The following is a 26,678-nucleotide window of genomic DNA, read 5'->3' on the forward strand; positions in this document are numbered from 1 at the left end:
CCCAGGTGCCTTGCCACTCCCCTGCGCCCGGCCCCCAGGCCTGGGCTGCCTGAGGCTGGCCTGAGCTCCCACCCCTGCCCACTGCCCTCCCCGCCCCCTCCCACAGCTCCTCACCAAGACCGTCCAGCCCCGCGCCCAGCCCCTCTCCAGGGCCTGCCTGCCCCGGCTCCCGGCCGGCCGGCCGGCCCCAAGGCCTTGCTGAGGGCCAGGGCGGGGCGGGGCCGCTCGGCCAGCCGCCCGGGGGCTTGGGGGGGCCTCCTGGGGCATAAAGGAGTACGCCGGGGGCTCCCGTCCCGCAGGGACATCCTCACGGGGAGGGTGGGGGAACGCGGTGGGGGCGGGGCTGTGCAGGGAGCGGGACCGCGGGGGTGGCGGTGGTGAGGGGCTGAGTGGGGGCCCCGGGCGGCCCCTGCTCCTCCCCGAGGTGGCGGTCCCAGTGGCCGCTGCCCCCGCGCCCAGCTCCCAGCGCCCCTGCCAGCGTGCCCCTCACCTGCACCCACCCCAGGCCCACAGCGCGCCCCCCCCACACACACACACACAACGCGCGCGCCCCCGCTCACCGGGAGGCGGGGGCGAGCTGTCCCCTGTCCTTCATTCAACCCTCCCGAGAGACCCAGAGGGGAGCCCCGCCGGAAGCCGCGGGGGGTGGGGGGCCCCAAGGCGCACCCCGGCCGGCCGGCCGGCGCGCACGCACCCACGCGAGGCTCCGTGGGAGCCCGGGTGCAGAGAGCACCGTCGGGCGAGCACTGAGGCCGGGGGCACCCGGATCTCCTGGCCCACGCGACGGGAGTCCCCCATCTTGCGATTCCCAAAGGCGCTGGGCCCGCCCCCGCACCCGGCCCTTGGCGGCGCCCTGGGCAAGAGCCCGCAGGAGAGCCCCGGCGCCCGCCTGGCCAAAGGCACCACGAACCCGTCCGCCACGCGGAAGCGGACCCGCGCACCGCGCAGGGGCAGGCCGACAGACAGGGTCCGGGGGCGCTGGGCAAAGCTGCTCCCGGGGCCTCCCCGGCGTGGGCCGCGGACCCCACGGCCACGCTCCGCCCCCTGCCGCGCACACCTGCTCCCAGAACCGCGGCCACTCGCAGCGGGGCCCCACCGGAGGCGCCCCGACCCTGTCCCTAAGGCGCGGGTGCGTGTGGGTGTGTGCGCGCGCGCGCGCGGCTGTCCCGGCCTCCGGCGGCTCACAGGCTCACACGCAGGCACTGGGAGCCCCTGCGGCCGGTGGGCGGGCGCACACACTGGGAGCCGTGCAGCCACAGCCGCGCGCCTGCGCCCGCCCTGGGTGGCCTTGTGTGCGCCCATCCGGGATCCGGGCGCAGGCGGGCTGTGCAGCGGAGCAGCCGTGCGCGGTGCGGTGCGGGAGGGCAGGCGTCGGGGCCAGCGGGGGCGGGGGCGGGGGCGCGGGGCGGACGGGGCTGGCCGCGGGCGGCCGGGCCACTTCTTGAGGGCGGCGGGAGAGCCGCGCCTCCGTCTACGGCCATACCACCCTGAACGCGCCCGATCTCGTCTGATCTCGGAAGCTAAGCAGGGTCGGGCCTGGTTAGTACTTGGATGGGAGACCGCCTGGGAATACCGGGTGCTGTAGGCCTTTTGTGGGGGCGTGGGGCATTTGCTTCTTTACTTTTCTCCCCCTGGCCTTTGGCTTTGGACGCGGGGAAGGGAGGGGTGGGGGGCTGGGCCCTAGCCCCTGGCCCTGGTCCTGCCCATAGCCTCCGGGCCCCCACAACCCAGGTGCCCAGGTGCCCTGCCACTCCCCTGCGCCCGGCCCCCAGGCCTGGGCTGCCTGAGGCTGGCCTGAGCTCCCACCCCTGCCCACTGCCCTCCCCGCCCCCTCCCACAGCTCCTCACCAAGACCGTCCAGCCCCGCGCCCAGCCCCTCTCCAGGGCCTGCCTGCCCCGGCTCCCGGCCGGCCGGCCGGCCCCAACGCCTTGCCGAGGGCCAGGGCGGGGCGGGGCCGCTCGGCCAGCCGCCCGGGGGCTTGGGGGGGCCTCCTGGGGCATAAAGGAGTACGCCGGGGGCTCCCGTCCCGCAGGGACATCCTCACGGGGAGGGTGGGGGAACGCGGTGGGGGCGGGGCTGTGCAGGGAGCGGGGCCGCGGGGGTGGCGGTGGTGAGGGGCTGAGTGGGGGCCCCGGGCGGCCCCTGCTCCTCCCCGAGGTGGCGGTCCCAGTGGCCGCTCCCCCCGCGCCCAGCTCCCAGCGCCCCTGCCAGCGTGCCCCTCACCTGCACCCACCCGAGGTCCACAGCGCGCCCCCCCCCCACACACACACAACGCGCGCGCCCCCGCTCACCGGGAGGCGGGGGCGAGCTGTCCCCTGTCCTTCATTCAACCCTCCCGAGAGACCCAGAGGGGAGCCCCGCCGGAAGCCGCGGGGGGTGGGGGGCCCCAAGGCGCACCCCGGCCGGCCTGCCGGCGCGCACGCACCCACGCGAGGCTCCGTGGGAGCCCGGGTGCAGAGAGCACCATCGGGCGAGCACTGAGGCCGGGGGCACCCGGATCTCCTGGCCCACGCGACGGGAGTCCCCCATCTTGCGATTCCCAAAGGCGCTGGGCCCGCCCCCGCACCCGGCCCTTGGCGGCGCCCTGGGCAAGAGCCCGCAGGAGAGCCCCGGCGCCCGCCTGGCCAAAGGCACCACGAACCCGTCCGCCACGCGGAAGCGGACCCGCGCACCGCGCAGGGGCAGGCCGACAGACAGGGTCCGGGGGCGCTGGGCAAAGCTGCTCCCGGGGCCTCCCCGGCGTGGGCCGCGGACCCCACGGCCACGCTCCGCCCCCTGCCGCGCACACCTGCTCCCAGAACCGCGGCCACTCGCAGCGGGGCCCCACCGGAGGCGCCCCGACCCTGTCCCTAAGGCGCGGGTGCGTGTGGGTGAGTGTGCGCGCGCGCGGCTGTCCCGCCCTCCGGCGGCTCACAGGCTCACACGCAGGCACTGGGAGCCCCTGCGGCCGGTGGGCGGGCGCACACACTGGGAGCCGTGCAGCCACAGCCGCGCGCCTGCGCCCGCCCTGGGTGGCCTTGTGTGCGCCCATCCGGGATCCGGGCGCAGGCGGGCTGTGCAGCGGAGCAGCCGTGCGCGGTGCGGTGCGGGAGGGCAGGCGTCGGGGCCAGCGGGGGCGGGGGCGGGGGCGCGGGCGGACGGGGCTGGCCGCGGGCGGCCGGGCCACTTCTTGAGGGCGGCGGGAGAGCCGCGCCTCCGTCTACGGCCATACCACCCTGAACGCGCCCGATCTCGTCTGATCTCGGAAGCTAAGCAGGGTCGGGCCTGGTTAGTACTTGGATGGGAGACCGCCTGGGAATACCGGGTGCTGTAGGCCTTTTGTGGGGGCGTGGGGCATTTGCTTCTTTACTTTTCTCCCCCTGGCCTTTGGCTTTGGACGCGGGGAAGGGAGGGGTGGGGGGCTGGGCCCTAGCCCCTGGCCCTGGTCCTGCCCATAGCCTCCGGGCCCCCACAACCCAGGTGCCCAGGTGCCCTGCCACTCCCCTGCGCCCGGCCCCCAGGCCTGGGCTGCCTGAGGCTGGCCTGAGCTCCCACCCCTGCCCACTGCCCTCCCCGCCCCCTCCCACAGCTCCTCACCAAGACCGTCCAGCCCCGCGCCCAGCCCCTCTCCAGGGCCTGCCTGCCCCGGCTCCCGGCCGGCCGGCCGGCCCCAAGGCCTTGCCGAGGGCCAGGGCGGGGCGGGGCCGCTCGGCCAGCCGCCCGGGGGCTTGGGGGGGCCTCCTGGGGCATAAAGGAGTACGCCGGGGGCTCCCGTCCCGCAGGGACATCCTCACGGGGAGGGTGGGGGAACGCGGTGGGGGCGGGGCTGTGCAGGGAGCGGGGCCGCGGGGGTGGCGGTGGTGAGGGGCTGAGTGGGGGCCCCGGGCGGCCCCTGCTCCTCCCCGAGGTGGCGGTCCCAGTGGCCGCTGCCCCCGCGCCCAGCTCCCAGCGCCCCTGCCAGCGTGCCCCTCACCTGCACCCACCCCAGGCCCACAGCGCGCCCCCCCCCCCACACACACACACAACGCGCGCGCCCCCGCTCACCGGGAGGCGGGGGCGAGCTGTCCCCTGTCCTTCATTCAACCCTCCCGAGAGACCCAGAGGGGAGCCCCGCCGGAAGCCGCGGGGGGTGGGGGGCCCCAAGGCGCACCCCGGCCGGCCGGCCGGCGCGCACGCACCCACGCGAGGCTCCGTGGGAGCCCGGGTGCAGAGAGCACCGTCGGGCGAGCACTGAGGCCGGGGGCACCCGGATCTCCTGGCCCACGCGACGGGAGTCCCCCATCTTGCGATTCCCAAAGGCGCTGGGCCCGCCCCCGCACCCGGCCCTTGGCGGCGCCCCGGGCAAGAGCCCGCAGGAGAGCCCCGGCGCCCGCCTGGCCAAAGGCACCACGAACCCGTCCGCCACGCGGAAGCGGACCCGCGCACCGCGCAGGGGCAGGCCGACAGACAGGGTCCGGGGGCGCTGGGCAAAGCTGCTCCCGGGGCCTCCCCGGCGTGGGCCGCGGACCCCACGGCCACGCTCCGCCCCCTGCCGCGCACACCTGCTCCCAGAACCGCGGCCACTCGCAGCGGGGCCCCACCGGAGGCGCCCCGACCCTGTCCCTAAGGCGCGGGTGCGTGTGGGTGTGTGCGCGCGCGCGCGGCTGTCCCGGCCTCCGGCGGCTCACAGGCTCACACGCAGGCACTGGGAGCCCCTGCGGCCGGTGGGCGGGCGCACACACTGGGAGCCGTGCAGCCACAGCCGCGCGCCTGCGCCCGCCCTGGGTGGCCTTGTGTGCGCCCATCCGGGATCCGGGCGCAGGCGGGCTGTGCAGCGGAGCAGCCGTGCGCGGTGCGGTGCGGGAGGGCAGGCGTCGGGGCCAGCGGGGGCGGGGGCGGGGGCGCGGGCGGACGGGGCTGGCCGCGGGCGGCCGGGCCACTTCTTGAGGGCGGCGGGAGAGCCGCGCCTCCGTCTACGGCCATACCACCCTGAACGCGCCCGATCTCGTCTGATCTCGGAAGCTAAGCAGGGTCGGGCCTGGTTAGTACTTGGATGGGAGACCGCCTGGGAATACCGGGTGCTGTAGGCCTTTTGTGGGGGCGTGGGGCATTTGCTTCTTTACTTTTCTCCCCCTGGCCTTTGGCTTTGGACGCGGGGAAGGGAGGGGTGGGGGGCTGGGCCCTAGCCCCTGGCCCTGGTCCTGCCCATAGCCTCCGGGCCCCCACAACCCAGGTGCCCAGGTGCCCTGCCACTCCCCTGCGCCCGGCCCCCAGGCCTGGGCTGCCTGAGGCTGGCCTGAGCTCCCACCCCTGCCCACTGCCCTCCCCGCCCCCTCCCACAGCTCCTCACCAAGACCGTCCAGCCCCGCGCCCAGCCCCTCTCCAGGGCCTGCCTGCCCCGGCTCCCGGCCGGCCGGCCGGCCCCAACGCCTTGCCGAGGGCCAGGGCGGGGCGGGGCCGCTCGGCCAGCCGCCCGGGGGCTTGGGGGGGCCTCCTGGGGCATAAAGGAGTACGCCGGGGGCTCCCGTCCCGCAGGGACATCCTCACGGGGAGGGTGGGGGAACGCGGTGGGGGCGGGGCTGTGCAGGGAGCGGGGCCGCGGGGGGTGGCGGTGGTGAGGGGCTGAGTGGGGGCCCCGGGCGGCCCCTGCTCCTCCCCGAGGTGGCGGTCCCAGTGGCCGCTCCCCCCGCGCCCAGCTCCCAGCGCCCCTGCCAGCGTGCCCCTCACCTGCACCCACCCGAGGTCCACAGCGCGCCCCCCCCCCCACACACACACAACGCGCGCGCCCCCGCTCACCGGGAGGCGGGGGCGAGCTGTCCCCTGTCCTTCATTCAACCCTCCCGAGAGACCCAGAGGGGAGCCCCGCCGGAAGCCGCGGGGGGTGGGGGGCCCCAAGGCGCACCCCGGCCGGCCTGCCGGCGCGCACGCACCCACGCGAGGCTCCGTGGGAGCCCGGGTGCAGAGAGCACCATCGGGCGAGCACTGAGGCCGGGGGCACCCGGATCTCCTGGCCCACGCGACGGGAGTCCCCCATCTTGCGATTCCCAAAGGCGCTGGGCCCGCCCCCGCACCCGGCCCTTGGCGGCGCCCTGGGCAAGAGCCCGCAGGAGAGCCCCGGCGCCCGCCTGGCCAAAGGCACCACGAACCCGTCCGCCACGCGGAAGCGGACCCGCGCACCGCGCAGGGGCAGGCCGACAGACAGGGTCCGGGGGCGCTGGGCAAAGCTGCTCCCGGGGCCTCCCCGGCGTGGGCCGCGGACCCCACGGCCACGCTCCGCCCCCTGCCGCGCACACCTGCTCCCAGAACCGCGGCCACTCGCAGCGGGGCCCCACCGGAGGCGCCCCGACCCTGTCCCTAAGGCGCGGGTGCGTGTGGGTGTGTGCGCGCGCGCGCGGCTGTCCCGGCCTCCGGCGGCTCACAGGCTCACACGCAGGCACTGGGAGCCCCTGCGGCCGGTGGGCGGGCGCACACACTGGGAGCCGTGCAGCCACAGCCGCGCGCCTGCGCCCGCCCTGGGTGGCCTTGTGTGCGCCCATCCGGGATCCGGGCGCAGGCGGGCTGTGCAGCGGAGCAGCCGTGCGCGGTGCGGTGCGGGAGGGCAGGCGTCGGGGCCAGCGGGGGCGGGGGCGGGGGCGCGGGCGGACGGGGCTGGCCGCGGGCGGCCGGGCCACTTCTTGAGGGCGGCGGGAGAGCCGCGCCTCCGTCTACGGCCATACCACCCTGAACGCGCCCGATCTCGTCTGATCTCGGAAGCTAAGCAGGGTCGGGCCTGGTTAGTACTTGGATGGGAGACCGCCTGGGAATACCGGGTGCTGTAGGCCTTTTGTGGGGGCGTGGGGCATTTGCTTCTTTACTTTTCTCCCCCTGGCCTTTGGCTTTGGACGCGGGGAAGGGAGGGGTGGGGGGCTGGGCCCTAGCCCCTGGCCCTGGTCCTGCCCATAGCCTCCGGGCCCCCACAACCCAGGTGCCCAGGTGCCCTGCCACTCCCCTGCGCCCGGCCCCCAGGCCAGGGCTGCCTGAGGCTGGCCTGAGCTCCCACCCCTGCCCACTGCCCTCCCCGCCCCCTCCCACAGCTCCTCACCAAGACCGTCCAGCCCCGCGCCCAGCCCCTCTCCAGGGCCTGCCTGCCCCGGCTCCCGGCCGGCCGGCCGGCCCCAACGCCTTGCTGAGGGCCAGGGCGGGGCGGGGCCGCTCGGCCAGCCGCCCGGGGGCTTGGGGGGGCCTCCTGGGGCATAAAGGAGTACGCCGGGGGCTCCCGTCCCGCAGGGACATCCTCACGGGGAGGGTGGGGGAACGCGGTGGGGGCGGGGCTGTGCAGGGAGCGGGGCCGCGGGGGTGGCGGTGGTGAGGGGCTGAGTGGGGGCCCCGGGCGGCCCCTGCTCCTCCCCGAGGTGGCGGTCCCAGTGGCCGCTCCCCCCGCGCCCAGCTCCCAGCGCCCCTGCCAGCGTGCCCCTCACCTGCACCCACCCCAGGCCCACAGCGCGCCCCCCCCCCAGACACACACACACAACGCGCGCGCCCGCGCTCACCGGGAGGCGGGGGCGAGCTGTCCCCTGTCCTTCATTCAACCCTCCCGAGAGACCCAGAGGGGAGCCCCGCCGGAAGCCGCGGGGGGTGGGGGGCCCCAAGGCGCACCCCGGCCGGCCGGCCGGCGCGCACGCACCCACGCGAGGCTCCGTGGGAGCCCGGGTGCAGAGAGCACCGTCGGGCGAGCACTGAGGCCGGGGGCACCCGGATCTCCTGGCCCACGCGACGGGAGTCCCCCATCTTGCGATTCCCAAAGGCGCTGGGCCCGCCCCCGCACCCGGCCCTTGGCGGCGCCCTGGGCAAGAGCCCGCAGGAGAGCCCCGGCGCCCGCCTGGCCAAAGGCACCACGAACCCGTCCGCCACGCGGAAGCGGACCCGCGCACCGCGCAGGGGCAGGCCGACAGACAGGGTCCGGGGGCGCTGGGCAAAGCTGCTCCCGGGGCCTCCCCGGCGTGGGCCGCGGACCCCACGGCCACGCTCCGCCCCCTGCCGCGCACACCTGCTCCCAGAACCGCGGCCACTCGCAGCGGGGCCCCACCGGAGGCGCCCCGACCCTGTCCCTAAGGCGCGGGTGCGTGTGGGTGAGTGTGCGCGCGCGCGGCTGTCCCGCCCTCCGGCGGCTCACAGGCTCACACGCAGGCACTGGGAGCCCCTGCGGCCGGTGGGCGGGCGCACACACTGGGAGCCGTGCAGCCACAGCCGCGCGCCTGCGCCCGCCCTGGGTGGCCTTGTGTGCGCCCATCCGGGATCCGGGCGCAGGCGGGCTGTGCAGCGGAGCAGCCGTGCGCGGTGCGGTGCGGGAGGGCAGGCGTCGGGGCCAGCGGGGGCGGGGGCGGGGGGCGCGGGCGGACGGGGCTGGCCGCGGGCGGCCGGGCCACTTCTTGAGGGCGGCGGGAGAGCCGCGCCTCCGTCTACGGCCATACCACCCTGAACGCGCCCGATCTCGTCTGATCTCGGAAGCTAAGCAGGGTCGGGCCTGGTTAGTACTTGGATGGGAGACCGCCTGGGAATACCGGGTGCTGTAGGCCTTTTGTGGGGGCGTGGGGCATTTGCTTCTTTACTTTTCTCCCCCTGGCCTTTGGCTTTGGACGCGGGGAAGGGAGGGGTGGGGGGCTGGGCCCTAGCCCCTGGCCCTGGTCCTGCCCATAGCCTCCGGGCCCCCACAACCCAGGTGCCCAGGTGCCCTGCCACTCCCCTGCGCCCGGCCCCCAGGCCTGGGCTGCCTGAGGCTGGCCTGAGCTCCCACCCCTGCCCACTGCCCTCCCCGCCCCCTCCCACAGCTCCTCACCAAGACCGTCCAGCCCCGCGCCCAGCCCCTCTCCAGGGCCTGCCTGCCCCGGCTCCCGGCCGGCCGGCCGGCCCCAACGCCTTGCCGAGGGCCAGGGCGGGGCGGGGCCGCTCGGCCAGCCGCCCGGGGGCTTGGGGGGGCCTCCTGGGGCATAAAGGAGTACGCCGGGGGCTCCCGTCCCGCAGGGACATCCTCACGGGGAGGGTGGGGGAACGCGGTGGGGGCGGGGCTGTGCAGGGAGCGGGGCCGCGGGGGGTGGCGGTGGTGAGGGGCTGAGTGGGGGCCCCGGGCGGCCCCTGCTCCTCCCCGAGGTGGCGGTCCCAGTGGCCGCTGCCCCCGCGCCCAGCTCCCAGCGCCCCTGCCAGCGTGCCCCTCACCTGCACCCACCCCAGGCCCACAGCGCGCCCCCCCCCACACACACACACACAACGCGCGCGCCCCCGCTCACCGGGAGGCGGGGGCGAGCTGTCCCCTGTCCTTCATTCAACCCTCCCGAGAGACCCAGAGGGGAGCCCCGCCGGAAGCCGCGGGGGGTGGGGGGCCCCAAGGCGCACCCCGGCCGGCCGGCCGGCGCGCACGCACCCACGCGAGGCTCCGTGGGAGCCCGGGTGCAGAGAGCACCGTCGGGCGAGCACTGAGGCCGGGGGCACCCGGATCTCCTGGCCCACGCGACGGGAGTCCCCCATCTTGCGATTCCCAAAGGCGCTGGGCCCGCCCCCGCACCCGGCCCTTGGCGGCGCCCTGGGCAAGAGCCCGCAGGAGAGCCCCGGCGCCCGCCTGGCCAAAGGCACCACGAACCCGTCCGCCACGCGGAAGCGGACCCGCGCACCGCGCAGGGGCAGGCCGACAGACAGGGTCCGGGGGCGCTGGGCAAAGCTGCTCCCGGGGCCTCCCCGGCGTGGGCCGCGGACCCCACGGCCACGCTCCGCCCCCTGCCGCGCACACCTGCTCCCAGAACCGCGGCCACTCGCAGCGGGGCCCCACCGGAGGCGCCCCGACCCTGTCCCTAAGGCGCGGGTGCGTGTGGGTGTGTGCGCGCGCGCGCGCGGCTGTCCCGGCCTCCGGCGGCTCACAGGCTCACACGCAGGCACTGGGAGCCCCTGCGGCCGGTGGGCGGGCGCACACACTGGGAGCCGTGCAGCCACAGCCGCGCGCCTGCGCCCGCCCTGGGTGGCCTTGTGTGCGCCCATCCGGGATCCGGGCGCAGGCGGGCTGTGCAGCGGAGCAGCCGTGCGCGGTGCGGTGCGGGAGGGCAGGCGTCGGGGCCAGCGGGGGCGGGGGCGGGGGCGCGGGCGGACGGGGCTGGCCGCGGGCGGCCGGGCCACTTCTTGAGGGCGGCGGGAGAGCCGCGCCTCCGTCTACGGCCATACCACCCTGAACGCGCCCGATCTCGTCTGATCTCGGAAGCTAAGCAGGGTCGGGCCTGGTTAGTACTTGGATGGGAGACCGCCTGGGAATACCGGGTGCTGTAGGCCTTTTGTGGGGGCGTGGGGCATTTGCTTCTTTACTTTTCTCCCCCTGGCCTTTGGCTTTGGACGCGGGGAAGGGAGGGGTGGGGGGCTGGGCCCTAGCCCCTGGCCCTGGTCCTGCCCATAGCCTCCGGGCCCCCACAACCCAGGTGCCCAGGTGCCCTGCCACTCCCCTGCGCCCGGCCCCCAGGCCTGGGCTGCCTGAGGCTGGCCTGAGCTCCCACCCCTGCCCACTGCCCTCCCCGCCCCCTCCCACAGCTCCTCACCAAGACCGTCCAGCCCCGCGCCCAGCCCCTCTCCAGGGCCTGCCTGCCCCGGCTCCCGGCCGGCCGGCCGGCCCCAACGCCTTGCCGAGGGCCAGGGCGGGGCGGGGCCGCTCGGCCAGCCGCCCGGGGGCTTGGGGGGGCCTCCTGGGGCATAAAGGAGTACGCCGGGGGCTCCCGTCCCGCAGGGACATCCTCACGGGGAGGGTGGGGGAACGCGGTGGGGGCGGGGCTGTGCAGGGAGCGGGGCCGCGGGGGTGGCGGTGGTGAGGGGCTGAGTGGGGGCCCCGGGCGGCCCCTGCTCCTCCCCGAGGTGGCGGTCCCAGTGGCCGCTCCCCCCGCGCCCAGCTCCCAGCGCCCCTGCCAGCGTGCCCCTCACCTGCACCCACCCGAGGTCCACAGCGCGCCCCCCCCCCACACACACACAACGCGCGCGCCCCCGCTCACCGGGAGGCGGGGGCGAGCTGTCCCCTGTCCTTCATTCAACCCTCCCGAGAGACCCAGAGGGGAGCCCCGCCGGAAGCCGCGGGGGGTGGGGGGCCCCAAGGCGCACCCCGGCCGGCCTGCCGGCGCGCACGCACCCACGCGAGGCTCCGTGGGAGCCCGGGTGCAGAGAGCACCATCGGGCGAGCACTGAGGCCGGGGGCACCCGGATCTCCTGGCCCACGCGACGGGAGTCCCCCATCTTGCGATTCCCAAAGGCGCTGGGCCCGCCCCCGCACCCGGCCCTTGGCGGCGCCCTGGGCAAGAGCCCGCAGGAGAGCCCCGGCGCCCGCCTGGCCAAAGGCACCACGAACCCGTCCGCCACGCGGAAGCGGACCCGCGCACCGCGCAGGGGCAGGCCGACAGACAGGGTCCGGGGGCGCTGGGCAAAGCTGCTCCCGGGGCCTCCCCGGCGTGGGCCGCGGACCCCACGGCCACGCTCCGCCCCCTGCCGCGCACACCTGCTCCCAGAACCGCGGCCACTCGCAGCGGGGCCCCACCGGAGGCGCCCCGACCCTGTCCCTAAGGCGCGGGTGCGTGTGGGTGTGTGCGCGCGCGCGCGGCTGTCCCGGCCTCCGGCGGCTCACAGGCTCACACGCAGGCACTGGGAGCCCCTGCGGCCGGTGGGCGGGCGCACACACTGGGAGCCGTGCAGCCACAGCCGCGCGCCTGCGCCCGCCCTGGGTGGCCTTGTGTGCGCCCATCCGGGATCCGGGCGCAGGCGGGCTGTGCAGCGGAGCAGCCGTGCGCGGTGCGGTGCGGGAGGGCAGGCGTCGGGGCCAGCGGGGGCGGGGGCGGGGGCGCGGGCGGACGGGGCTGGCCGCGGGCGGCCGGGCCACTTCTTGAGGGCGGCGGGAGAGCCGCGCCTCCGTCTACGGCCATACCACCCTGAACGCGCCCGATCTCGTCTGATCTCGGAAGCTAAGCAGGGTCGGGCCTGGTTAGTACTTGGATGGGAGACCGCCTGGGAATACCGGGTGCTGTAGGCCTTTTGTGGGGGCGTGGGGCATTTGCTTCTTTACTTTTCTCCCCCTGGCCTTTGGCTTTGGACGCGGGGAAGGGAGGGGTGGGGGGCTGGGCCCTAGCCCCTGGCCCTGGTCCTGCCCATAGCCTCCGGGCCCCCACAACCCAGGTGCCCAGGTGCCCTGCCACTCCCCTGCGCCCGGCCCCCAGGCCAGGGCTGCCTGAGGCTGGCCTGAGCTCCCACCCCTGCCCACTGCCCTCCCCGCCCCCTCCCACAGCTCCTCACCAAGACCGTCCAGCCCCGCGCCCAGCCCCTCTCCAGGGCCTGCCTGCCCCGGCTCCCGGCCGGCCGGCCGGCCCCAACGCCTTGCTGAGGGCCAGGGCGGGGCGGGGCCGCTCGGCCAGCCGCCCGGGGGCTTGGGGGGGCCTCCTGGGGCATAAAGGAGTACGCCGGGGGCTCCCGTCCCGCAGGGACATCCTCACGGGGAGGGTGGGGGAACGCGGTGGGGGCGGGGCTGTGCAGGGAGCGGGGCCGCGGGGGTGGCGGTGGTGAGGGGCTGAGTGGGGGCCCCGGGCGGCCCCTGCTCCTCCCCGAGGTGGCGGTCCCAGTGGCCGCTCCCCCCGCGCCCAGCTCCCAGCGCCCCTGCCAGCGTGCCCCTCACCTGCACCCACCCCAGGCCCACAGCGCGCCCCCCCCCAGACACACACACACAACGCGCGCGCCCGCGCTCACCGGGAGGCGGGGGCGAGCTGTCCCCTGTCCTTCATTCAACCCTCCCGAGAGACCCAGAGGGGAGCCCCGCCGGAAGCCGCGGGGGGTGGGGGGCCCCAAGGCGCACCCCGGCCGGCCGGCCGGCGCGCACGCACCCACGCGAGGCTCCGTGGGAGCCCGGGTGCAGAGAGCACCGTCGGGCGAGCACTGAGGCCGGGGGCACCCGGATCTCCTGGCCCACGCGACGGGAGTCCCCCATCTTGCGATTCCCAAAGGCGCTGGGCCCGCCCCCGCACCCGGCCCTTGGCGGCGCCCTGGGCAAGAGCCCGCAGGAGAGCCCCGGCGCCCGCCTGGCCAAAGGCACCACGAACCCGTCCGCCACGCGGAAGCGGACCCGCGCACCGCGCAGGGGCAGGCCGACAGACAGGGTCCGGGGGCGCTGGGCAAAGCTGCTCCCGGGGCCTCCCCGGCGTGGGCCGCGGACCCCACGGCCACGCTCCGCCCCCTGCCGCGCACACCTGCTCCCAGAACCGCGGCCACTCGCAGCGGGGCCCCACCGGAGGCGCCCCGACCCTGTCCCTAAGGCGCGGGTGCGTGTGGGTGAGTGTGCGCGCGCGCGGCTGTCCCGCCCTCCGGCGGCTCACAGGCTCACACGCAGGCACTGGGAGCCCCTGCGGCCGGTGGGCGGGCGCACACACTGGGAGCCGTGCAGCCACAGCCGCGCGCCTGCGCCCGCCCTGGGTGGCCTTGTGTGCGCCCATCCGGGATCCGGGCGCAGGCGGGCTGTGCAGCGGAGCAGCCGTGCGCGGTGCGGTGCGGGAGGGCAGGCGTCGGGGCCAGCGGGGGCGGGGGCGGGGGCGCGGGCGGACGGGGCTGGCCGCGGGCGGCCGGGCCACTTCTTGAGGGCGGCGGGAGAGCCGCGCCTCCGTCTACGGCCATACCACCCTGAACGCGCCCGATCTCGTCTGATCTCGGAAGCTAAGCAGGGTCGGGCCTGGTTAGTACTTGGATGGGAGACCGCCTGGGAATACCGGGTGCTGTAGGCCTTTTGTGGGGGCGTGGGGCATTTGCTTCTTTACTTTTCTCCCCCTGGCCTTTGGCTTTGGACGCGGGGAAGGGAGGGGTGGGGGGCTGGGCCCTAGCCCCTGGCCCTGGTCCTGCCCATAGCCTCCGGGCCCCCACAACCCAGGTGCCCAGGTGCCCTGCCACTCCCCTGCGCCCGGCCCCCAGGCCTGGGCTGCCTGAGGCTGGCCTGAGCTCCCACCCCTGCCCACTGCCCTCCCCGCCCCCTCCCACAGCTCCTCACCAAGACCGTCCAGCCCCGCGCCCAGCCCCTCTCCAGGGCCTGCCTGCCCCGGCTCCCGGCCGGCCGGCCGGCCCCAAGGCCTTGCTGAGGGCCAGGGCGGGGCGGGGCCGCTCGGCCAGCCGCCCGGGGGCTTGGGGGGGCCTCCTGGGGCATAAAGGAGTACGCCGGGGGCTCCCGTCCCGCAGGGACATCCTCACGGGGAGGGTGGGGGAACGCGGTGGGGGCGGGGCTGTGCAGGGAGCGGGGCCGCGGGGGTGGCGGTGGTGAGGGGCTGAGTGGGGGCCCCGGGCGGCCCCTGCTCCTCCCCGAGGTGGCGGTCCCAGTGGCCGCTGCCCCCCGCGCCCAGCTCCCAGCGCCCCTGCCAGCGTGCCCCTCACCTGCACCCACCCCAGGCCCACAGCGCGCCCCCCCCCCCACACACACACACAACGCGCGCGCCCCCGCTCACCGGGAGGCGGGGGCGAGCTGTCCCCTGTCCTTCATTCAACCCTCCCGAGAGACCCAGAGGGGAGCCCCGCCGGAAGCCGCGGGGGGTGGGGGGCCCCAAGGCGCACCCCGGCCGGCCGGCCGGCGCGCACGCACCCACGCGAGGCTCCGTGGGAGCCCGGGTGCAGAGAGCACCGTCGGGCGAGCACTGAGGCCGGGGGCACCCGGATCTCCTGGCCCACGCGACGGGAGTCCCCCATCTTGCGATTCCCAAAGGCGCTGGGCCCGCCCCCGCACCCGGCCCTTGGCGGCGCCCTGGGCAAGAGCCCGCAGGAGAGCCCCGGCGCCCGCCTGGCCAAAGGCACCACGAACCCGTCCGCCACGCGGAAGCGGACCCGCGCACCGCGCAGGGGCAGGCCGACAGACAGGGTCCGGGGGCGCTGGGCAAAGCTGCTCCCGGGGCCTCCCCGGCGTGGGCCGCGGACCCCACGGCCACGCTCCGCCCCCTGCCGCGCACACCTGCTCCCAGAACCGCGGCCACTCGCAGCGGGGCCCCACCGGAGGCGCCCCGACCCTGTCCCTAAGGCGCGGGTGCGTGTGGGTGTGTGCGCGCGCGCGCGCGGCTGTCCCGGCCTCCGGCGGCTCACAGGCTCACACGCAGGCACTGGGAGCCCCTGCGGCCGGTGGGCGGGCGCACACACTGGGAGCCGTGCAGCCACAGCCGCGCGCCTGCGCCCGCCCTGGGTGGCCTTGTGTGCGCCCATCCGGGATCCGGGCGCAGGCGGGCTGTGCAGCGGAGCAGCCGTGCGCGGTGCGGTGCGGGAGGGCAGGCGTCGGGGCCAGCGGGGGCGGGGGCGGGGGCGCGGGCGGACGGGGCTGGCCGCGGGCGGCCGGGCCACTTCTTGAGGGCGGCGGGAGAGCCGCGCCTCCGTCTACGGCCATACCACCCTGAACGCGCCCGATCTCGTCTGATCTCGGAAGCTAAGCAGGGTCGGGCCTGGTTAGTACTTGGATGGGAGACCGCCTGGGAATACCGGGTGCTGTAGGCCTTTTGTGGGGGCGTGGGGCATTTGCTTCTTTACTTTTCTCCCCCTGGCCTTTGGCTTTGGACGCGGGGAAGGGAGGGGTGGGGGGCTGGGCCCTAGCCCCTGGCCCTGGTCCTGCCCATAGCCTCCGGGCCCCCACAACCCAGGTGCCCAGGTGCCCTGCCACTCCCCTGCGCCCGGCCCCCAGGCCTGGGCTGCCTGAGGCTGGCCTGAGCTCCCACCCCTGCCCACTGCCCTCCCCGCCCCCTCCCACAGCTCCTCACCAAGACCGTCCAGCCCCGCGCCCAGCCCCTCTCCAGGGCCTGCCTGCCCCGGCTCCCGGCCGGCCGGCCGGCCCCAACGCCTTGCCGAGGGCCAGGGCGGGGCGGGGCCGCTCGGCCAGCCGCCCGGGGGCTTGGGGGGGCCTCCTGGGGCATAAAGGAGTACGCCGGGGGCTCCCGTCCCGCAGGGACATCCTCACGGGGAGGGTGGGGGAACGCGGTGGGGGCGGGGCTGTGCAGGGAGCGGGGCCGCGGGGGTGGCGGTGGTGAGGGGCTGAGTGGGGGCCCCGGGCGGCCCCTGCTCCTCCCCGAGGTGGCGGTCCCAGTGGCCGCTCCCCCCGCGCCCAGCTCCCAGCGCCCCTGCCAGCGTGCCCCTCACCTGCACCCACCCGAGGTCCACAGCGCGCCCCCCCCCCCACACACACACAACGCGCGCGCCCCCGCTCACCGGGAGGCGGGGGCGAGCTGTCCCCTGTCCTTCATTCAACCCTCCCGAGAGACCCAGAGGGGAGCCCCGCCGGAAGCCGCGGGGGGTGGGGGGCCCCAAGGCGCACCCCGGCCGGCCTGCCGGCGCGCACGCACCCACGCGAGGCTCCGTGGGAGCCCGGGTGCAGAGAGCACCATCGGGCGAGCACTGAGGCCGGGGGCACCCGGATCTCCTGGCCCACGCGACGGGAGTCCCCCATCTTGCGATTCCCAAAGGCGCTGGGCCCGCCCCCGCACCCGGCCCTTGGCGGCGCCCTGGGCAAGAGCCCGCAGGAGAGCCCCGGCGCCCGCCTGGCCAAAGGCACCACGAACCCGTCCGCCACGCGGAAGCGGACCCGCGCACCGCGCAGGGGCAGGCCGACAGACAGGGTCCGGGGGCGCTGGGCAAAGCTGCTCCCGGGGCCTCCCCGGCGTGGGCCGCGGACCCCACGGCCACGCTCCGCCCCCTGCCGCGCACACCTGCTCCCAGAACCGCGGCCACTCGCAGCGGGGCCCCACCGGAGGCGCCCCGACCCTGTCCCTAAGGCGCGGGTGCGTGTGGGTGAGTGTGCGCGCGCGCGGCTGTCCCGCCCTCCGGCGGCTCACAGGCTCACACGCAGGCACTGGGAGCCCCTGCGGCCGGTGGGCGGGCGCACACACTGGGAGCCGTGCAGCCACAGCCGCGCGCCTGCGCCCGCCCTGGGTGGCCTTGTGTGCGCCCATCCGGGATCCGGGCGCAGGCGGGCTGTGCAGCGGAGCAGCCGTGCGCGGTGCGGTGCGGGAGGGCAGGCGTCGGGGCCAGCGGGGGCGGGGGCGGGGGCGCGGGCGGACGGGGCTGGCCGCGGGCGGCCGGGCCACTTCTTGAGGGCGGCGGGAGAGCCGCGCCTCCGTCTACGGCCATACCACCCTGAACGCGCCCGATCTCGTCTGATCTCGGAAGCTAAGCAGGGTCGGGCCTGGTTAGTACTTGGATGGGAGACCGCCTGGGAATACCGGGTGCTGTAGGCCTTTTGTGGGGGCGTGGGGCATTTGCTTCTTTACTTTTCTCCCCCTGGCCTTTGGCTTTGGACGCGGGGAAGGGAGGGGTGGGGGGCTGGGCCCTAGCCCCTGGCCCTGGTCCTGCCCATAGCCTCCGGGCCCCCACAACCCAGGTGCCCAGGTGCCCTGCCACTCCCCTGCGCCCGGCCCCCAGGCCTGGGCTGCCTGAGGCTGGCCTGAGCTCCCACCCCTGCCCACTGCCCTCCCCGCCCCCTCCCACAGCTCCTCACCAAGACCGTCCAGCCCCGCGCCCAGCCCCTCTCCAGGGCCTGCCTGCCCCGGCTCCCGGCCGGCCGGCCGGCCCCAACGCCTTGCTGAGGGCCAGGGCGGGGCGGGGCCGCTCGGCCAGCCGCCCGGGGGCTTGGGGGGGCCTCCTGGGGCATAAAGGAGTACGCCGGGGGCTCCCGTCCCGCAGGGACATCCTCACGGGGAGGGTGGGGGAACGCGGTGGGGGCGGGGCTGTGCAGGGAGCGGGGCCGCGGGGGTGGCGGTGGTGAGGGGCTGAGTGGGGGCCCCGGGCGGCCCCTGCTCCTCCCCGAGGTGGCGGTCCCAGTGGCCGCTGCCCCCGCGCCCAGCTCCCAGCGCCCCTGCCAGCGTGCCCCTCACCTGCACCCACCCCAGGCCCACAGCGCGCCCCCCCCCCCACACACACACACAACGCGCGCGCCCCCGCTCACCGGGAGGCGGGGGCGAGCTGTCCCCTGTCCTTCATTCAACCCTCCCGAGAGACCCAGAGGGGAGCCCCGCCGGAAGCCGCGGGGGGTGGGGGGCCCCAAGGCGCACCCCGGCCGGCCGGCCGGCGCGCACGCACCCACGCGAAGCTCCGTGGGAGCCCGGGTGCAGAGAGCACCGTCGGGCGAGCACTGAGGCCGGGGGCACCCGGATCTCCTGGCCCACGCGACGGGAGTCCCCCATCTTGCGATTCCCAAAGGCGCTGGGCCCGCCCCCGCACCCGGCCCTTGGCGGCGCCCTGGGCAAGAGCCCGCAGGAGAGCCCCGGCGCCCGCCTGGCCAAAGGCACCACGAACCCGTCCGCCACGCGGAAGCGGACCCGCGCACCGCGCAGGGGCAGGCCGACAGACAGGGTCCGGGGGCGCTGGGCAAAGCTGCTCCCGGGGCCTCCCCGGCGTGGGCCGCGGACCCCACGGCCACGCTCCGCCCCCTGCCGCGCACACCTGCTCCCAGAACCGCGGCCACTCGCAGCGGGGCCCCACCGGAGGCGCCCCGACCCTGTCCCTAAGGCGCGGGTGCGTGTGGGTGTGTGCGCGCGCGCGCGGCTGTCCCGCCCTCCGGCGGCTCACAGGCTCACACGCAGGCACTGGGAGCCCCTGCGGCCGGTGGGCGGGCGCACACACTGGGAGCCGTGCAGCCACAGCCGCGCGCCTGCGCCCGCCCTGGGTGGCCTTGTGTGCGCCCATCCGGGATCCGGGCGCAGGCGGGCTGTGCAGCGGAGCAGCCGTGCGCAGTGCGGTGCGGGAGGGCAGGCGTCGGGGCCAGCGGGGGCGGGGGCGGGGGCGCGGGCGGACGGGGCTGGCCGCGGGCGGCCGGGCCACTTCTTGAGGGCGGCGGGAGAGCCGCGCCTCCGTCTACGGCCATACCACCCTGAACGCGCCCGATCTCGTCTGATCTCGGAAGCTAAGCAGGGTCGGGCCTGGTTAGTACTTGGATGGGAGACCGCCTGGGAATACCGGGTGCTGTAGGCCTTTTGTGGGGGCGTGGGGCATTTGCTTCTTTACTTTTCTCCCCCTGGCCTTTGGCTTTGGACGCGGGGAAGGGAGGGGTGGGGGGCTGGGCCCTAGCCCCTGGCCCTGGTCCTGCCCATAGCCTCCGGGCCCCCACAACCCAGGTGCCCAGGTGCCCTGCCACTCCCCTGCGCCCGGCCCCCAGGCCTGGGCTGCCTGAGGCTGGCCTGAGCTCCCACCCCTGCCCACTGCCCTCCCCGCCCCCTCCCACAGCTCCTCACCAAGACCGTCCAGCCCCGCGCCCAGCCCCTCTCCAGGGCCTGCCTGCCCCGGCTCCCGGCCGGCCGGCCGGCCCCAACGCCTTGCTGAGGGCCAGGGCGGGGCGGGGCCGCTCGGCCAGCCGCCCGGGGGCTTGGGGGGGCCTCCTGGGGCATAAAGGAGTACGCCGGGGGCTCCCGTCCCGCAGGGACATCCTCACGGGGAGGGTGGGGGAACGCGGTGGGGGCGGGGCTGTGCAGGGAGCGGGGCCGCGGGGGTGGCGGTGGTGAGGGGCTGAGTGGGGGCCCCGGGCGGCCCCTGCTCCTCCCCGAGGTGGCGGTCCCAGTGGCCGCTCCCCCCGCGCCCAGCTCCCAGCGCCCCTGCCAGCGTGCCCCTCACCTGCACCCACCCCAGGCCCACAGCGCGCCCCCCCCCCAGACACACACACAACGCGCGCGCCCATGCTCACCGGGAGGCGGGGGCGAGCTGTCCCCTGTCCTTCATTCAACCCTCCCGAGAGACCCAGAGCGGAGCCCCGCCGGAAGACGGGGGGGGTGGGGGGCCCCAAGGCGCACCCCGGCCGGCCGGCCGGCGCGCACGCACCCACGCGAGGCTCCGTGGGAGCCCGGATGCAGAGAGCACCGTCGGGCGAGCACTGAGGCCGGGGGCACCCGGATCTCCTGGCCCACGCGACGGGAGTCCCCCATCTTGCGATTCCCAAAGGCGCTGGTCCCGCCCCCGCACCCGGCCCTTGGCGGCGCCCTGGGCAAGAGCCCGCAGGAGAGCCCCGGCGCCCGCCTGGCCAAAGGCACCACGAACCCGTCCGCCACGCGGAAGCGGACCCGCGCACCGCGCAGGGGCAGGCCGACAGACAGGGTCCGGGGGCGCTGGGCAAAGCTGCTCCCGGGGCCTCCCCGGCGTGGGCCGCGGACCCCACGGCCACGCTCCGCCCCCTGCCGCGCACACCTGCTCCCAGAACCGCGGCCACTCGCAGCGGGGCCCCACCGGAGGCGCCCGACCCTGTCCCTAAGGCGCGGGTGCGTGTGTGTGAGTGTGCGCGCGCGCGCGCGCGCGCGGCTGTCCCGCCCTCCGGCGGCTCACAGGCTCACACGCAGGCACTGGGAGCCCCTGCGGCCGGTGGGCGGGCGCACACACTGGGAGCCGTGCAGCCACAGCCGCGCGCCTGCGCCCGCCCTGGGTGGCCTTGTGTGCGCCCATCCGGGATCCGGGCGCAGGCGGGCTGTGCAGCGGAGCAGCCGTGCGCGGTGCGGTGCGGGAGGGCAGGCGTCGGGGCCAGCGGGGGCGGGGGCGCGGGCGGACGGGGCTGGCCGCGGGCGGCCGGGCCACTTCTTGAGGGCGGCGGGAGAGCCGCGCCTCCGTCTACGGCCATACCACCCTGAACGCGCCCGATCTCGTCTGATCTCGGAAGCTAAGCAGGGTCGGGCCTGGTTAGTACTTGGATGGGAGACCGCCTGGGAATACCGGGTGCTGTAGGCCTTTTGTGGGGGCGTGGGGCATTTGCTTCTTTACTTTTCTCCCCCTGGCCTTTGGCTTTGGACGCGGGGAAGGGAGGGGTGGGGGGCTGGGCCCTAGCCCCTGGCCCTGGTCCTGCCCATAGCCTCCGGGCCCCCACAACCCAGGTGCCCAGGTGCCCTGCCACTCCCCTGCGCCCGGCCCCCAGGCCTGGGCTGCCTGAGGCTGGCCTGAGCTCCCACCCCTGCCCACTGCCCTCCCCGCCCCCTCCCACAGCTCCTCACCAAGACCGTCCAGCCCCGCGCCCAGCCCCTCTCCAGGGCCTGCCTGCCCCGGCTCCCGGCCGGCCGGCCGGCCCCAAGGCCTTGCCGAGGGCCAGGGCGGGGCGGGGCCGCTCGGCCAGCCGCCCGGGGGCTTGGGGGGGCCTCCTGGGGCATAAAGGAGTACGCCGGGGGCTCCCGTCCCGCAGGGACATCCTCACGGGGAGGGTGGGGGAACGCGGTGGGGGCGGGGCTGTGCAGGGAGCGGGGCCGCGGGGGTGGCGGTGGTGAGGGGCTGAGTGGGGGCCCCGGGCGGCCCCTGCTCCTCCCCGAGGTGGCGGTCCCAGTGGCCGCTCCCCCCGCGCCCAGCTCCCAGCGCCCCTGCCAGCGTGCCCCTCACCTGCACCCACCCCAGGCCCACAGCGCGCCCCCCCCCAGACACACACACACAACGCGCGCGCCCGCGCTCACCGGGAGGCGGGGGCGAGCTGTCCCCTGTCCTTCATTCAACCCTCCCGAGAGACCCAGAGGGGAGCCCCGCCGGAAGCCGCGGGGGGTGGGGGGCCCCAAGGCGCACCCCGGCCGGCCGGCCGGCGCGCACGCACCCACGCGAGGCTCCGTGGGAGCCCGGGTGCAGAGAGCACCGTCGGGCGAGCACTGAGGCCGGGGGCACCCGGATCTCCTGGCCCACGCGACGGGAGTCCCCCATCTTGCGATTCCCAAAGGCGCTGGGCCCGCCCCCGCACCCGGCCCTTGGCGGCGCCCTGGGCAAGAGCCCGCAGGAGAGCCCCGGCGCCCGCCTGGCCAAAGGCACCACGAACCCGTCCGCCACGCGGAAGCGGACCCGCGCACCGCGCAGGGGCAGGCCGACAGACAGGGTCCGGGGGCGCTGGGCAGAGCTGCTCCCGGGGCCTCCCCGGCGTGGGCCGCGGACCCCACGGCCACGCTCCGCCCCCTGCCGCGCACACCTGCTCCCAGAACCGCGGCCACTCGCAGCGGGGCCCCACCGGAGGCGCCCCGACCCTGTCCCTAAGGCGCGGGTGCGTGTGGGTGTGTGCGCGCGCGCGCGGCTGTCCCGCCCTCCGGCGGCTCACAGGCTCACACGCAGGCACTGGGAGCCCCTGCGGCCGGTGGGCGGGCGCACACACTGGGAGCCGTGCAGCCACAGCCGCGCGCCTGCGCCCGCCCTGGGTGGCCTTGTGTGCGCCCATCCGGGATCCGGGCGCAGGCGGGCTGTGCAGCGGAGCAGCCGTGCGCGGTGCGGTGCGGGAGGGCAGGCGTCGGGGCCAGCGGGGGCGGGGGCGGGGGCGCGGGCGGACGGGGCTGGCCGCGGGCGGCCGGGCCACTTCTTGAGGGCGGCGGGAGAGCCGCGCCTCCGTCTACGGCCATACCACCCTAAACGCGCCCGATCTCGTCTGATCTCGGAAGCTAAGCAGGGTCGGGCCTGGTTAGTACTTGGATGGGAGACCGCCTGGGAATACCGGGTGCTGTAGGCCTTTTGTGGGGGCGTGGGGCATTTGCTTCTTTACTTTTCTCCCCCTGGCCTTTGGCTTTGGACGCGGGGAAGGGAGGGGTGGGGGGCTGGGCCCTAGCCCCTGGCCCTGGTCCTGCCCATAGCCTCCGGGCCCCCACAACCCAGGTGCCCAGGTGCCCTGCCACTCCCCTGCGCCCGGCCGCCAGGCCTGGGCTGCCTGAGGCTGGCCTGAGCTCCCACCCCTGCCCACTGCCCTCCCCGCCCCCTCCCACAGCTCCTCACCAAGACCGTCCAGCCCCGCGCCCAGCCCCTCTCCAGGGCCTGCCTGCCCCGGCTCCCGGCCGGCCGGCCGGCCCCAAGGCCTTGCTGAGGGCCAGGGCGGGGCGGGGCCGCTCGGCCAGCCGCCCGGGGGCTTGGGGGGGCCTCCTGGGGCATAAAGGAGTACGCCGGGGGCTCCCGTCCCGCAGGGACATCCTCACGGGGAGGGTGGGGGAACGCGGTGGGGGCGGGGCTGTGCAGGGAGCGGGGCCGCGGGGGTGGCGGTGGTGAGGGGCTGAGTGGGGGCCCCGGGCGGCCCCTGCTCCTCCCCGAGGTGGCGGTCCCAGTGGCCGCTGCCCCCGCGCCCAGCTCCCAGCGCCCCTGCCAGCGTGCCCCTCACCTGCACCCACCCCAGGCCCACAGCGCGCCCCCCCCCACACACACACACAACGCGCGCGCCCCCGCTCACCGGGAGGCGGGGGCGAGCTGTCCCCTGTCCTTCATTCAACCCTCCCGAGAGACCCAGAGGGGAGCCCCGCCGGAAGCCGCGGGGGGTGGGGGGCCCCAAGGCGCACCCCGGCCGGCCGGCCGGCGCGCACGCACCCACGCGAGGCTCCGTGGGAGCCCGGGTGCAGAGAGCACCGTCGGGCGAGCACTGAGGCCGGGGGCACCCGGATCTCCTGGCCCACGCGACGGGAGTCCCCCATCTTGCGATTCCCAAAGGCGCTGGGCCCGCCCCCGCACCCGGCCCTTGGCGGCGCCCTGGGCAAGAGCCCGCAGGAGAGCCCCGGCGCCCGCCTGGCCAAAGGCACCACGAACCCGTCCGCCACGCGGAAGCGGACCCGCGCACCGCGCAGGGGCAGGCCGACAGACAGGGTCCGGGGGCGCTGGGCAAAGCTGCTCCCGGGGCCTCCCCGGCGTGGGCCGCGGACCCCACGGCCACGCTCCGCCCCCTGCCGCGCACACCTGCTCCCAGAACCGCGGCCACTCGCAGCGGGGCCCCACCGGAGGCGCCCCGACCCTGTCCCTAAGGCGCGGGTGCGTGTGGGTGTGTGCGCGCGCGCGCGGCTGTCCCGCCCTCCGGCGGCTCACAGGCTCACACGCAGGCACTGGGAGCCCCTGCGGCCGGTGGGCGGGCGCACACACTGGGAGCCGTGCAGCCACAGCCGCGCGCCTGCGCCCGCCCTGGGTGGCCTTGTGTGCGCCCATCCGGGATCCGGGCGCAGGCGGGCTGTGCAGCGGAGCAGCCGTGCGCGGTGCGGTGCGGGAGGGCAGGCGTCGGGGCCAGCGGGGGCGGGGGCGGGGGCGCGGGCGGACGGGGCTGGCCGCGGGCGGCCGGGCCACTTCTTGAGGGCGGCGGGAGAGCCGCGCCTCCGTCTACGGCCATACCACCCTGAACGCGCCCGATCTCGTCTGATCTCGGAAGCTAAGCAGGGTCGGGCCTGGTTAGTACTTGGATGGGAGACCGCCTGGGAATACCGGGTGCTGTAGGCCTTTTGTGGGGGCGTGGGGCATTTGCTTCTTTACTTTTCTCCCCCTGGCCTTTGGCTTTGGACGCGGGGAAGGGAGGGGTGGGGGGCTGGGCCCTAGCCCCTGGCCCTGGTCCTGCCCATAGCCTCCGGGCCCCCACAACCCAGGTGCCCAGGTGCCCTGCCACTCCCCTGCGCCCGGCCCCCAGGCCTGGGCTGCCTGAGGCTGGCCTGAGCTCCCACCCCTGCCCACTGCCCTCCCCGCCCCCTCCCACAGCTCCTCACCAAGACCGTCCAGCCCCGCGCCCAGCCCCTCTCCAGGGCCTGCCTGCCCCGGCTCCCGGCCGGCCGGCCGGCCCCAACGCCTTGCTGAGGGCCAGGGCGGGGCGGGGCCGCTCGGCCAGCCGCCCGGGGGCTTGGGGGGGCCTCCTGGGGCATAAAGGAGTACGCCGGGGGCTCCCGTCCCGCAGGGACATCCTCACGGGGAGGGTGGGGGAACGCGGTGGGGGCGGGGCTGTGCAGGGAGCGGGGCCGCGGGGGTGGCGGTGGTGAGGGGCTGAGTGGGGGCCCCGGGCGGCCCCTGCTCCTCCCCGAGGTGGCGGTCCCAGTGGCCGCTCCCCCCGCGCCCAGCTCCCAGCGCCCCTGCCAGCGTGCCCCTCACCTGCACCCACCCCAGGCCCACAGCGCGCCCCCCCCCAGACACACACACAACGCGCGCGCCCATGCTCACCGGGAGGCGGGGGCGAGCTGTCCCCTGTCCTTCATTCAACCCTCCCGAGAGACCCAGAGCGGAGCCCCGCCGGAAGACGGGGGGGGGTGGGGGGCCCCAAGGCGCACCCCGGCCGGCCGGCCGGCGCGCACGCACCCACGCGAGGCTCCGTGGGAGCCCGGATGCAGAGAGCACCGTCGGGCGAGCACTGAGGCCGGGGGCACCCGGATCTCCTGGCCCACGCGACGGGAGTCCCCCATCTTGCGATTCCCAAAGGCGCTGGTCCCGCCCCCGCACCCGGCCCTTGGCGGCGCCCTGGGCAAGAGCCCGCAGGAGAGCCCCGGCGCCCGCCTGGCCAAAGGCACCACGAACCCGTCCGCCACGCGGAAGCGGACCCGCGCACCGCGCAGGGGCAGGCCGACAGACAGGGTCCGGGGGCGCTGGGCAAAGCTGCTCCCGGGGCCTCCCCGGCGTGGGCCGCGGACCCCACGGCCACGCTCCGCCCCCTGCCGCGCACACCTGCTCCCAGAACCGCGGCCACTCGCAGCGGGGCCCCACCGGAGGCGCCCGACCCTGTCCCTAAGGCGCGGGTGCGTGTGTGTGAGTGTGCGCGCGCGCGCGCGCGCGCGGCTGTCCCGCCCTCCGGCGGCTCACAGGCTCACACGCAGGCACTGGGAGCCCCTGCGGCCGGTGGGCGGGCGCACACACTGGGAGCCGTGCAGCCACAGCCGCGCGCCTGCGCCCGCCCTGGGTGGCCTTGTGTGCGCCCATCCGGGATCCGGGCGCAGGCGGGCTGTGCAGCGGAGCAGCCGTGCGCGGTGCGGTGCGGGAGGGCAGGCGTCGGGGCCAGCGGGGGCGGGGGCGGGGGCGCGGGCGGACGGGGCTGGCCGCGGGCGGCCGGGCCACTTCTTGAGGGCGGCGGGAGAGCCGCGCCTCCGTCTACGGCCATACCACCCTGAACGCGCCCGATCTCGTCTGATCTCGGAAGCTAAGCAGGGTCGGGCCTGGTTAGTACTTGGATGGGAGACCGCCTGGGAATACCGGGTGCTGTAGGCCTTTTGTGGGGGCGTGGGGCATTTGCTTCTTTACTTTTCTCCCCCTGGCCTTTGGCTTTGGACGCGGGGAAGGGAGGGGTGGGGGGCTGGGCCCTAGCCCCTGGCCCTGGTCCTGCCCATAGCCTCCGGGCCCCCACAACCCAGGTGCCCAGGTGCCCTGCCACTCCCCTGCGCCCGGCCCCCAGGCCTGGGCTGCCTGAGGCTGGCCTGAGCTCCCACCCCTGCCCACTGCCCTCCCCGCCCCCTCCCACAGCTCCTCACCAAGACCGTCCAGCCCCGCGCCCAGCCCCTCTCCAGGGCCTGCCTGCCCCGGCTCCCGGCCGGCCGGCCGGCCCCAACGCCTTGCTGAGGGCCAGGGCGGGGCGGGGCCGCTCGGCCAGCCGCCCGGGGGCTTGGGGGGGCCTCCTGGGGCATAAAGGAGTACGCCGGGGGCTCCCGTCCCGCAGGGACATCCTCACGGGGAGGGGTGGGGGAACGCGGTGGGGGCGGGGCTGTGCAGGGAGCGGGGCCGCGGGGGTGGCGGTGGTGAGGGGCTGAGTGGGGGCCCCGGGCGGCCCCTGCTCCTCCCCGAGGTGGCGGTCCCAGTGGCCGCTCCCCCCGCGCCCAGCTCCCAGCGCCCCTGCCAGCGTGCCCCTCACCTGCACCCACCCCAGGCCCACAGCGCGCCCCCCCCCCAGACACACACACAACGCGCGCGCCCATGCTCACCGGGAGGCGGGGGCGAGCTGTCCCCTGTCCTTCATTCAACCCTCCCGAGAGACCCAGAGCGGAGCCCCGCCGGAAGACGGGGGGGGTGGGGGGCCCCAAGGCGCACCCCGGCCGGCCGGCCGGCGCGC

At 76.8% G+C, this 26,678-nt stretch overlaps 15 non-coding genes across 15 annotated transcripts; all 15 read left to right on the plus strand.

Moving 5' to 3' along the window:
- Positions 1–1,469: 1,469 nt before the first annotated feature.
- LOC130025689 (5S ribosomal RNA) lies at positions 1,470–1,588 on the plus strand. Its single transcript, XR_008792808.1, has one exon. It is a non-coding gene; the product is annotated as a 5S ribosomal RNA (ribosomal RNA).
- Positions 1,589–3,198: 1,610 nt separating this feature from the next.
- On the plus strand, positions 3,199–3,317 carry LOC130025690 (5S ribosomal RNA). The gene has a single exon (XR_008792809.1). It is a non-coding gene; the product is annotated as a 5S ribosomal RNA (ribosomal RNA).
- Positions 3,318–4,930: 1,613 nt separating this feature from the next.
- On the plus strand, positions 4,931–5,049 carry LOC130025692 (5S ribosomal RNA). The gene has a single exon (XR_008792810.1). It is a non-coding gene; the product is annotated as a 5S ribosomal RNA (ribosomal RNA).
- A 1,612-nt stretch (positions 5,050–6,661) lies between these two features.
- LOC130025693 (5S ribosomal RNA) lies at positions 6,662–6,780 on the plus strand. The gene has a single exon (XR_008792811.1). It is a non-coding gene; the product is annotated as a 5S ribosomal RNA (ribosomal RNA).
- Positions 6,781–8,395: 1,615 nt separating this feature from the next.
- LOC130025694 (5S ribosomal RNA) lies at positions 8,396–8,514 on the plus strand. Its single transcript, XR_008792812.1, has one exon. It is a non-coding gene; the product is annotated as a 5S ribosomal RNA (ribosomal RNA).
- A 1,616-nt stretch (positions 8,515–10,130) lies between these two features.
- On the plus strand, positions 10,131–10,249 carry LOC130025510 (5S ribosomal RNA). The gene has a single exon (XR_008792652.1). It is a non-coding gene; the product is annotated as a 5S ribosomal RNA (ribosomal RNA).
- Positions 10,250–11,859: 1,610 nt separating this feature from the next.
- Positions 11,860–11,978, plus strand: LOC130025511 (5S ribosomal RNA). Its single transcript, XR_008792653.1, has one exon. It is a non-coding gene; the product is annotated as a 5S ribosomal RNA (ribosomal RNA).
- A 1,613-nt stretch (positions 11,979–13,591) lies between these two features.
- On the plus strand, positions 13,592–13,710 carry LOC130025512 (5S ribosomal RNA). The gene has a single exon (XR_008792654.1). It is a non-coding gene; the product is annotated as a 5S ribosomal RNA (ribosomal RNA).
- A 1,616-nt stretch (positions 13,711–15,326) lies between these two features.
- LOC130025513 (5S ribosomal RNA) lies at positions 15,327–15,445 on the plus strand. Its single transcript, XR_008792655.1, has one exon. It is a non-coding gene; the product is annotated as a 5S ribosomal RNA (ribosomal RNA).
- A 1,611-nt stretch (positions 15,446–17,056) lies between these two features.
- Positions 17,057–17,175, plus strand: LOC130025514 (5S ribosomal RNA). Its single transcript, XR_008792656.1, has one exon. It is a non-coding gene; the product is annotated as a 5S ribosomal RNA (ribosomal RNA).
- A 1,613-nt stretch (positions 17,176–18,788) lies between these two features.
- On the plus strand, positions 18,789–18,907 carry LOC130025516 (5S ribosomal RNA). The gene has a single exon (XR_008792658.1). It is a non-coding gene; the product is annotated as a 5S ribosomal RNA (ribosomal RNA).
- Positions 18,908–20,522: 1,615 nt separating this feature from the next.
- LOC130025517 (5S ribosomal RNA) lies at positions 20,523–20,641 on the plus strand. Its single transcript, XR_008792659.1, has one exon. It is a non-coding gene; the product is annotated as a 5S ribosomal RNA (ribosomal RNA).
- Positions 20,642–22,254: 1,613 nt separating this feature from the next.
- Positions 22,255–22,373, plus strand: LOC130025564 (5S ribosomal RNA). The gene has a single exon (XR_008792705.1). It is a non-coding gene; the product is annotated as a 5S ribosomal RNA (ribosomal RNA).
- Positions 22,374–23,984: 1,611 nt separating this feature from the next.
- Positions 23,985–24,103, plus strand: LOC130025518 (5S ribosomal RNA). The gene has a single exon (XR_008792660.1). It is a non-coding gene; the product is annotated as a 5S ribosomal RNA (ribosomal RNA).
- Positions 24,104–25,724: 1,621 nt separating this feature from the next.
- On the plus strand, positions 25,725–25,843 carry LOC130025519 (5S ribosomal RNA). The gene has a single exon (XR_008792661.1). It is a non-coding gene; the product is annotated as a 5S ribosomal RNA (ribosomal RNA).
- The last annotated feature ends 835 nt before the right edge of the window (positions 25,844–26,678 follow it).

The sequence above is a fragment of the Sorex fumeus genome, unplaced genomic scaffold (assembly GCF_029834395.1).
Source record: "Sorex fumeus unplaced genomic scaffold, SorFum_2.1 ptg000030l, whole genome shotgun sequence".
NCBI classification, from domain to species: domain Eukaryota; kingdom Metazoa; phylum Chordata; class Mammalia; order Eulipotyphla; family Soricidae; genus Sorex; species Sorex fumeus.